The sequence below is a fragment of the Physella acuta genome, unplaced genomic scaffold (genome assembly GCF_028476545.2).
Source record: "Physella acuta isolate Inbredline_101_S28 unplaced genomic scaffold, ASM2847654v3 ptg000367l, whole genome shotgun sequence".
In the NCBI taxonomy this organism is placed as follows: domain Eukaryota; kingdom Metazoa; phylum Mollusca; class Gastropoda; family Physidae; genus Physella; species Physella acuta.
In genome coordinates, this window is record NW_026731886.1 from 277149 (window position 1) to 286476 (window position 9328).

Genomic DNA, 9328 nt, shown 5'->3' on the forward strand with positions numbered 1-9328 from the left:
ACCTGATCTTCATTGTTAGCGTCATCAGACCTTTATTGTTAACAATACAACATTAGACCTTTATTGTTAACAATACAACACCAGACCAAGTTATTGTCAACACTTTTGTTTTTCTAGTTCATAACCCCTTCCCCTCCTTCCCCTTCACTTCATTCCCCACCCCTCCTTCTCTCCCCTCCTTCCCTGAACTAACCCCCCCCCCCCCTCCCCCCCTTCTGAACTAAAATACCTTTTGAAACGATCCAAAGAGCCGATATAAAAATGTTTAATTGAATTGCTCCTGAAAAAAAAGTCTCATCTCTTAAAATGCAAGTTTGAGGTTTGTGTGTTTTTATTTGCACACTGTTGCACAACCATGCAATCGACAAGTGCTGGCGGGGGGGGGGGGGGGCTACTGGCCCAGCCGATGGAGAAAATCTTGATAATTCTTTAACATATTGTGTGATCGGATTTGATGGGTTCCTGACCTGTCCACAGAAACTGGTAAACTCTACTCCTCCTACGGCTTGTTGGCTTGAAAAGGCACTAATGAATATACCCAGTGGTAGGCATACGTTCAGAGACATTACTTCCTCCATACTTCATATACGAGAAAGTAAAAAGGCCCAAAATGAATAGACTAAGATAATATTTTTTGTTCATATATATATATATATATATATATATATATATATATATATATATATATATATATATATATATATATATATATATATATATATATATATATATATATATATATATATATATATATATATATATTCATAAGGGGGACCAAATCGTATGATAATTTGCACTTTCTGAAAATTTAATACATAAAAGTATTAAATTGCGTATAAATACTTATTTGTGACTTTTTTCCCTGAGACTTTTTTTCCTAAAATCCCACACACATGCCTATAGCCCAAACCCTTGTCTATACCCCCACCCCCCATAGGTCTAAACTTCTGCTGCTCCTTAAGTCCAACCTCCCCCTAAACCCTACCCCACCCCTCCCCCGTATATCCACCCTGGACGAATTTGCTTTATGTTAAGCACATGTTGAAGTTTTTAAAAATTGCTCAAAAACAAGTTGCCAATATCTTCTGTCAAGACTGGACTTGCTAACATTATAACAACCCAACCCCTGGACTAGCTAACATTATAACAACCCAACCCCCAGGGGCGGAATTGTGGCCACCCCGCAAAAAATATTTGGTCCCCCTTATGAATATATATATATATATATATATATATATATATATATATATATATATATATATATATATATATATATATATATATATATATATATATATATATATATATATATATATATATATATATATATATATATATATATATATATATGAACAAAAAATATTATCTTAGTCTATTCATTTTGGGCCTTTTTACTTTCTCGTATATGAAGTATGGAGGAAGTATTGTAATCAGGCAAAAAAAAAATCGAGATTTTCACAGATCTCGTCGTTTTACACCTCCCTGAGTCGGAAAAACATAGGGAAATTTCAAATATAAGTATTATATCAAATTTGTAGTTTTGTATCAACTTTTCCGCGATTTCCGATAACCTGAAGTGGAACTTATTTTAGTTTCAATTTTTCAAAAGCCTATAGCTTTTTCAGATAGATAAATGAAATTTCATATGTAAGTAAAAGATCTAATTTTCTGCCTTGTGTCCAATTTTGAGTCATTTCCGTTGACCGGAAGTAGTAATTTAAGCTATTTCCGATTTCTCAAAAAACGTATGTGAATTTATAAAGTTCTAATAACATTCTGCACTATTATACACATTTTGTTTGGCGTTCACTTGGTGTGCAATTCTTTTTTCTACGAGATTCTATTTTTTCTATTTTAAAAAGTTACTAAAAATGGATTAAAAATATTGTCTATATCCCGAGTTGCCATCGCCCGCAGTGTTATATAAGAATATTCGAGAAAGTTTAGGGGAGATCACTCCCGGTTTATTTAATATAAAACTTTTGTTTACATATAGGGGCCTACAATAACACGATGAAAACTGTCAAAATTTCATGTGATTTTTGTGCACGATTACAATACTTGCTCTATGCTCTGTATACGAGAAAGTAAAAAAATACATCAACATTTGTGGTGTTTGTGTAGTCTGAACAGTTACAGAAATGTAAAAGGAAAAAGAAAAAAAAATGTATTTTACACAAGGTGCTTCAATGGAATTAAAACAAAAGAGAAAATAATTAGTGCTGCACTACTTGAGTACTTTCTCGCCACCATGTTTGGTCCTGATCAATAGAATGGCACTTATAATGGGAAATATCTTAAGGAACTATGAACACCTAGTTGTAAATAACTAATCATCAACAAGCCGGGGGGGGGGGGGGATATGGCAATTAGCAGAATAGTCTGGAAAAGGGGGAGTTGCTAGACGTACAGATTGACTGTAGAAATTTTAGAAGACCAATCACAGTCGGCAGAATTACCATTGGGTTAGAAATCAACTAAAAGATTGGCGCTACTTTACAAAAACAACTTGGATGAAGTTTGTTTTTTTACGCAACAGCATATGTTAGCTACTGTAGTACATAAACTGGTACATCTGTTTGGTTTGTACAAAGCCACTACCAGGATGAACGAAAACGTAATTTTGGAATACAGAGTCATTGTTTTGGTCGGAGTTGGATCCCTGCGACTCCCTCCGTCCATAACTTCGTCAAGACTCAACCCCCATATCGTAACCTCCCCCCCCCCCATATCGTAACCTCCCCCCCCCAGTAAAGATGTCCTAAGACAAGGGTCCCATATCACACTTTCACCCCCCCCCCCCATCCTCTCTCCCACCATACACACACAACCTGCTAGTTTCTGACATACCACTACCCCCCTATCTACATTCTGCCTCTTCCCTTCCCCCTACTACAGACATTCCCCCACCCCCACCCCCACCCCACTTCTTTAAAGCAGCTCGCTCTGTCACGAGCCAGTCTTTAAGGCACAAAAAGCTAATTTTCCACATCCTTCACCCCCCCCCCCCATCCTTCACCACCCACATCCTTCACCCCCCACATCCTTCATTCAACAAGGAGCCCCCCACATACACACACACACCCCCCACCCCCAGCACTCCATGTATCTCCACCATAATCGCCATTGATTAGCTGTCTGACAAAACTGACTTGGGTTGTGGCAAATCCCAAAGAAACTTGCGTCTGTGTTTGGGTGAGAAGTGGATAGATCATATCCTGTGCTGGGTGGGGGAGGAGGGGAGGGGGGGAGGGGGGGGGGTGAATGATTTCACTGGCACTGAGTCGTAGAGAACTTCCAGCATTTGATTACCAAACGTTAGGGCAACACGGGCACTGAAGCAGACGACTCGGTCGTTTGTCCGTTTATTTGTGTTCCTTCTGCTTCACGAGTTGTCGTCCCTTAACATTTGTCTTCCCTTGACCTAAACTTTCAACATTTGTCTTCCCTTGACCTAAACTTTCAACATTTGTCTTCCCTTGACCTAAACTCTCAACATTTATCTTCCCTTGGCCTAAACTTTCAACATTTGTCTTCCCTTGACCTAAACTTTCAACATTTGTCTTCCCTTGACCTAAACTTTCAACATTTGTATTCCCTTGACCTAAACTTTCAAAATTTATCTTCCCTTGACCTAAACTTTCAACTTCTAAAACGAATTAACTAATTATTTGTTTTAATTAAAGCTATTTCATAACATTGTGTAATTTTTTATTATTGTTTTTTTATAAAGATTCGTTTTGTATACAAATAATCATGAACACGATATGCCAATAATCATGATATGCCAATAATCATGGACATGATATGCCAATAATCATGGACATGATATGCCAATAACATCGCTCGTCAATGCCACGAGCTGCGGGCATGCAGGCAAGTGACACTGTCGCGCCATCGTCATCCATCGTACCGTATTTATCCCAGTTACCATCGTCATCCATCTTACCGTATTTATCCCAGTTACCATCGTCATCCATCTTACCGTATTTATCCCAGTTACCATCGTCATCCATCTTACCGTATGTATCCCAATTACCATCGTCATCCATCTTACCGTATTTATCCCAATTACCATCGTCATCCATCGTACCGTATTTATCACAATTGCTGCGCTTTGTTGTTAGTGGCTGGATCGACTGACATTTTGAAATGTTTTCGGGGGTCGCCTGAATATTTAGGCTAGAATTTCGAGAATATTTTCTAACAAACCTACTAATTTTTTGTATCCTTACACTTTTTTAAGATCAACCCCTCACCCCCGATGTAAATCACCATCTTAGCCATCTACTGTCCCTCCCCCTATCTGACCAAGTGCCTTCTGTACCGTAGTATCCCTGCCTTCCTAACAAACTAGCCCACCCAGCGGCCTGAGATTGATGTGTGCCAACTTTTATGATCCGGCGCTACAAGCATCTGGGAATTGATTTTTTCAAGCACAAATTCAAGTCTCTCTTATCTAGTCCTGTGTTCTTCTTCGTGGCTCTTTCCTGCTTCGTTAGTCTCTGTCAGTGGTTCTCACAGGTCACTGCTGCAGTCAGTGGTTCTCACAGGTCACTGCTCCAGTCAGTCAGTGATTCTCACAGGTCACTGCTCCAGTCAGTGGTTCTCACAGGTCACTGCTCCAGTCAGTGGTTCTCACAGGTCACTGCTCCAGTCAGTGGTTCTCACAGGTCACTGCTCCAGTCAGTGGTTCTCACAGGTCACTGCTGCAGTCAGTGGTTTTCACAGGTCACTGCTCCAGTCAGTGGTTCTCACAGCTCACTGCTGCAGTCAGTCAATGGTTCTCACAGGTCACTGCTGCAGTCAGTCAATGGTTCTCACAGGTCACTGCTCCAGTCAGTGGTTCTCACAGGTCACTGCTGCAGTCAGTGGTTCTCACAGGTCACTGCTGCAGTCAGTGGTTCTCACAGATCACTGCTGCAGTCAGTCAGTGGTTCTCACAGGTCACTGCTCCAGTCAGTGGTTCTCACAGGTCACTGCTCCAGTCTGTCAGTGGTTCTCACAGGTCACTGCTGCAGTCAGTGGTTCTCACAGGTCACTGCTGCAGTCAGTCAGTGGTTCTCACAGGTCACTGCTGCAGTCAGTCAGTGGTTCTCACAGGTCACTGCTGCAGTCAGTGGTTCTCACAGGTCACTGCTGCAGTCAGTGGTTCTCACAGGTCACTGCTTCAGTCAGTCAGTGGTTCTAACAGGTCACTGCTGCAGTCAGTGGTTCTCACAGGTCACTGCTGCAGTCAGTGGTTCTCACAGGTCACTGCTGCAGTCAATGGTTCTCACAGGTCACTGCTGCAGTCAGTCAATGGTTCTCACAGGTCACTGCTGCAGTCAGCCAGTGGTTCTCAAAGGTCACTTCTGCAGTCAGTCAGTGGTTCTCACAGATCACTGCTCCAGTCAGTCAATGGTTCTCACAGGTAACTGCTCCAGTCAGTGGTTCTCACAGATCACTGCTCCAGTCAGTCAGTGGTTCTCACAGGTCACTGCTGCAGTCAGTCAGTGGTTCTCACTGGTCACTGCTGCAGTCAGTGGTTCTCACAGGTCACTGCTGCAGTCAGTCAGTGGTTCTCACAGCTCACTGCTGCAGTCAGTGGTTCTCACAGGTCACTGCTCCAGTCAGTGGTTCTCACAGGTCACTGCTGCAGTCAGTGGTTCTCACAGGTCACTGCTGCAGTCAGTCAGTGGTTCTCACAGCACACTGCTGCAGTCAGTCAGTGGTTCTCACAGGTCACTGCTGCAGTCAGTCAGTGGTTCTCACAGGTAACTGCTGCAGTCAGTGGTTCTCACAGGTCACTGCTGCAGTCAGTCAGTGGTTCTCACAGGTCACTGCTGCAGTCAGTGGTTCTCACAGGTCACTGCTCCAGTCAGTCAGTGGTTCTCACAGGTCACTGCTGCAGTCAGTGGTTCTCACAGGTCACTGCTGCAGTCAGTCAGTGGTTCTCACAGGTCACTGCTGCAGTCAGTCAGTGGTTCTCACAGGTCACTGCTCCAGTCAGTCAGTGGTTCTCACAGGTCACTGCAGTCAGTCAATGGTTCTCACAGCTCACTGCTGCAGTCAGTGGTTCTCACAGCTCACTGCTGCAGTCAGTGGTTCTCACAGGTCACTGCTGCAGTCAGTGGTTCTCACAGGTCACTGCTCCAGTCAGTGGTTCTCACGGGTCACTGCTGCAGTCAGTGGTTCTCACAGGTCACTGCTGCAGTCAGTAGTTCTCACAGGTCACTGCTGCAGTCAGTCAATGGTTCTCACAGGTCACTGCTGCGGTCAGTGGTTCTCACAGGTCACTGCTGCAGTCAGTCAGTGGTTCTCACAGGTCACTGCTCCAGTCAGTGGTTCTCACAGGTCACTGCTTCAGTCAGTGGTTCTCACAGGTCACTGCTCCAGTCAGTCAGTGGTTCTCACAGGTAACTGCTGCAGTCAGTTGTTTTCACAGGTCACTGCTCCAGTCAGTGGTTCTCACAGGTCACTGCTGCAGTCAGTAGTTCTCACAGGTCACTGCTCCAGTCAGTGGTTCTCACAGGTCACTGCTGCGGTCAGTGGTTCTCACAGGTCACTGCTGCAGTCAGTCAGTGGTTCTCACAGGTCACTGCAGTCAGTCAGTGGTTCTCACAGGTCACTGCTGCAGTTTGTGGTTCTCACAGTCACTGCTGCAGTCAGTCAGTGGTTCTCACAGTCGATGCTGTAGTCAGTCAGTGGTTCTCACAGGTCACTGCTGCAGGCATTGGTTCCCACAGTCGATGCTGTAGTCAGTCAGTGGTTCTCACAGGTCACTGCTCCAGTCAGTCAGTGGTTCTCACAGGTAACTGCTCCAGTCAGTGGTTCTCACAGGTCACTGCTGCAGTCAGTCAGTGGTTCTCACAGGTAACTGCTCCAGTCAGTGGTTCTCACAGATCACTGCTCCAGTCAGTCAATGGTTCTCACAGGTCACTGCTGCAGTCAGTCAATGGTTCTCACAGGTCACTGCTCCAGTCAGTCAGTGGTTCTCACAGATCACTGCTCCAGTCAGTCAGTGGTTCTCACAGATCACTGCTGCAGTCAGTCAGTGGTTCTCACAGCTCACTGCTGCAGTCAGTCAGTGGTTCTCACAGGTCACTGCTCCAGTCAGTCAGTGGTTCTCACAGGTAACTGCTCCAGTCAGTGGTTCTCACAGATCACTGCTCCAGTCAGTCAGTGGTTCTCACAGGTAACTGCTCCAGTCAGTGGTTCTCACAGGTCACTGCTGCAGTCAGTCAATGGTTCTCACAGGTCACTGCTGCGGTCAGTGGTTCTCACAGATCACTGCTCCAGTCAGTCAATGGTTCTCACAGGTCACTGCTGCAGTCAGTCAATGGTTCTCACAGGTCACTGCTCCAGTCAGTAGTTCTCACAGGTCACTGCTGCAGTCAGTCAGTGGTTCTCACAGGTCACTGCTCCAGTCAGTGGTTCTCACAGATCACTGCTGCAGTCAGTCAGTGGTTCTCACAGGTAACTGCTCCAGTCAGTGGTTCTCACAGATCACTGCTGCAGTCAGTCAGTGGTTCTCACAGGTCACTGCTGCAGTCAGTCAGTGGTTCTCACAGCTCACTGCTGCAGTCAGTCAGTGGTTCTCACAGCTCACTGCTGCAGTCAGTCAGTGGTTCTCACAGGTCACTGCTGCAGTCAGTGGTTCTCACAGGTCACTGCTGCGGTCAGTGGTTCTCACAGATCACTGCTCCAGTCAGTCAATGGTTCTCACAGGTCACTGCTGCAGTCAGTCAATGGTTCTCACAGGTCACTGCTCCAGTCAGTAGTTCTCACAGGTCACTGCTGCAGTCAGTCAGTGGTTCTCACAGGTCACTGCTCCAGTCAGTGGTTCTCACAGATCACTGCTGCAGTCAGTCAGTGGTTCTCACAGGTAACTGCTCCAGTCAGTGGTTCTCACAGATCACTGCTGCAGTCAGTCAGTGGTTCTCACAGGTCACTGCTGCAGTCAGTCAGTGGTTCTCACAGCTCACTGCTGCAGTCAGTCAGTGGTTCTCACAGCTCACTGCTGCAGTCAGTCAGTGGTTCTCACAGGTCACTGCTCCAGTCAGTCAGTGGTTCTCACAGGTAACTGCTTCTGTCAGTGGTTCTCACAGATCACTGCTCCAGTCAGTCAGTGGTTCTCACAGGTCACTGCTGCAGTCAGTCAGTGGTTCTCACAGGTCACTGCTGCAGTCAGTGGTTCTCACAGGTCACTGCTGCAGTCAGTGGTTCTCACAGGTCACTGCTTCAGTCAGTCAGTGGTTCTAACAGGTCACTGCTGCAGTCAGTGGTTCTCACAGGTCACTGCTGCAGTCAATGGTTCTCACAGGTCACTGCTGCAGTCAGTCAATGGTTCTCACAGGTCACTGCTGCAGTCAGCCAGTGGTTCTCAAAGGTCACTTCTGCAGTCAGTCAGTGGTTCTCACAGGTCACTGCTGCAGTCAGTGGTTCTCACAGGTCACTGCTCCAGTCAGTCAGTGGTTCTCACAGGTCACTGCAGTCAGTCAATGGTTCTCACAGCTCACTGCTGCAGTCAGTGGTTCTCACAGCTCACTGCTGCAGTCAGTGGTTCTCACAGCTCACTGCTGCAGTCAGTGGTTCTCACAGGTCACTGCTGCAGTCAGTGGTTCTCACAGGTCACTGCTCCAGTCAGTCAGTGGTTCTCACAGGTCACTGCTGCAGTCAGTCAGTGGTTCTCACTGGTCACTGCTGCAGTCAGTGGTTCTCACAGGTCACTGCTGCAGTCAGTCAGTGGTTCTCACAGCTCACTGCTGCAGTCAGTGGTTCTCACAGGTCACTGCTCCAGTCAGTGGTTCTCACAGGTCACTGCTGCAGTCAGTGGTTCTCACAGGTCACTGCTGCAGTCAGTCAGTGGTTCTCACAGCACACTGCTGCAGTCAGTCAGTGGTTCTCACAGGTCACTGCTGCAGTCAGTCAGTGGTTCTCACAGGTAACTGCTCCAGTCAGTGGTTCTCACAGATCACTGCTCCAGTCAGTCAGTGGTTCTCACAGATCACTGCTCCAGTCAGTGGTTCTCAAAGATCACTGCTCCAGTCAGTCAGTGGTTCTCACAGGTCACTGCTCCAGTCAGTGGTTCTCACAGATCACTGCTCCAGTCAGTGGTTCTCACAGATCACTGCTCCAGTCAGTCAATGGTTCTCACAGGTCACTGCTGCAGTCAGTCAATGGTTCTCACAGGTCACTGCTGCGGTCAGTGGTTCTCACAGGTCACTGCTGCAGTCAGTCAGTGGTTCTCACAGGTAACTGCTCCAGTCAGTGGTTCTCACAGATCACTGCTCCAGTCAGTCAATGGTTCTCACAGGTCACTGCTGCAGTCAGTCAATGGTTCTCA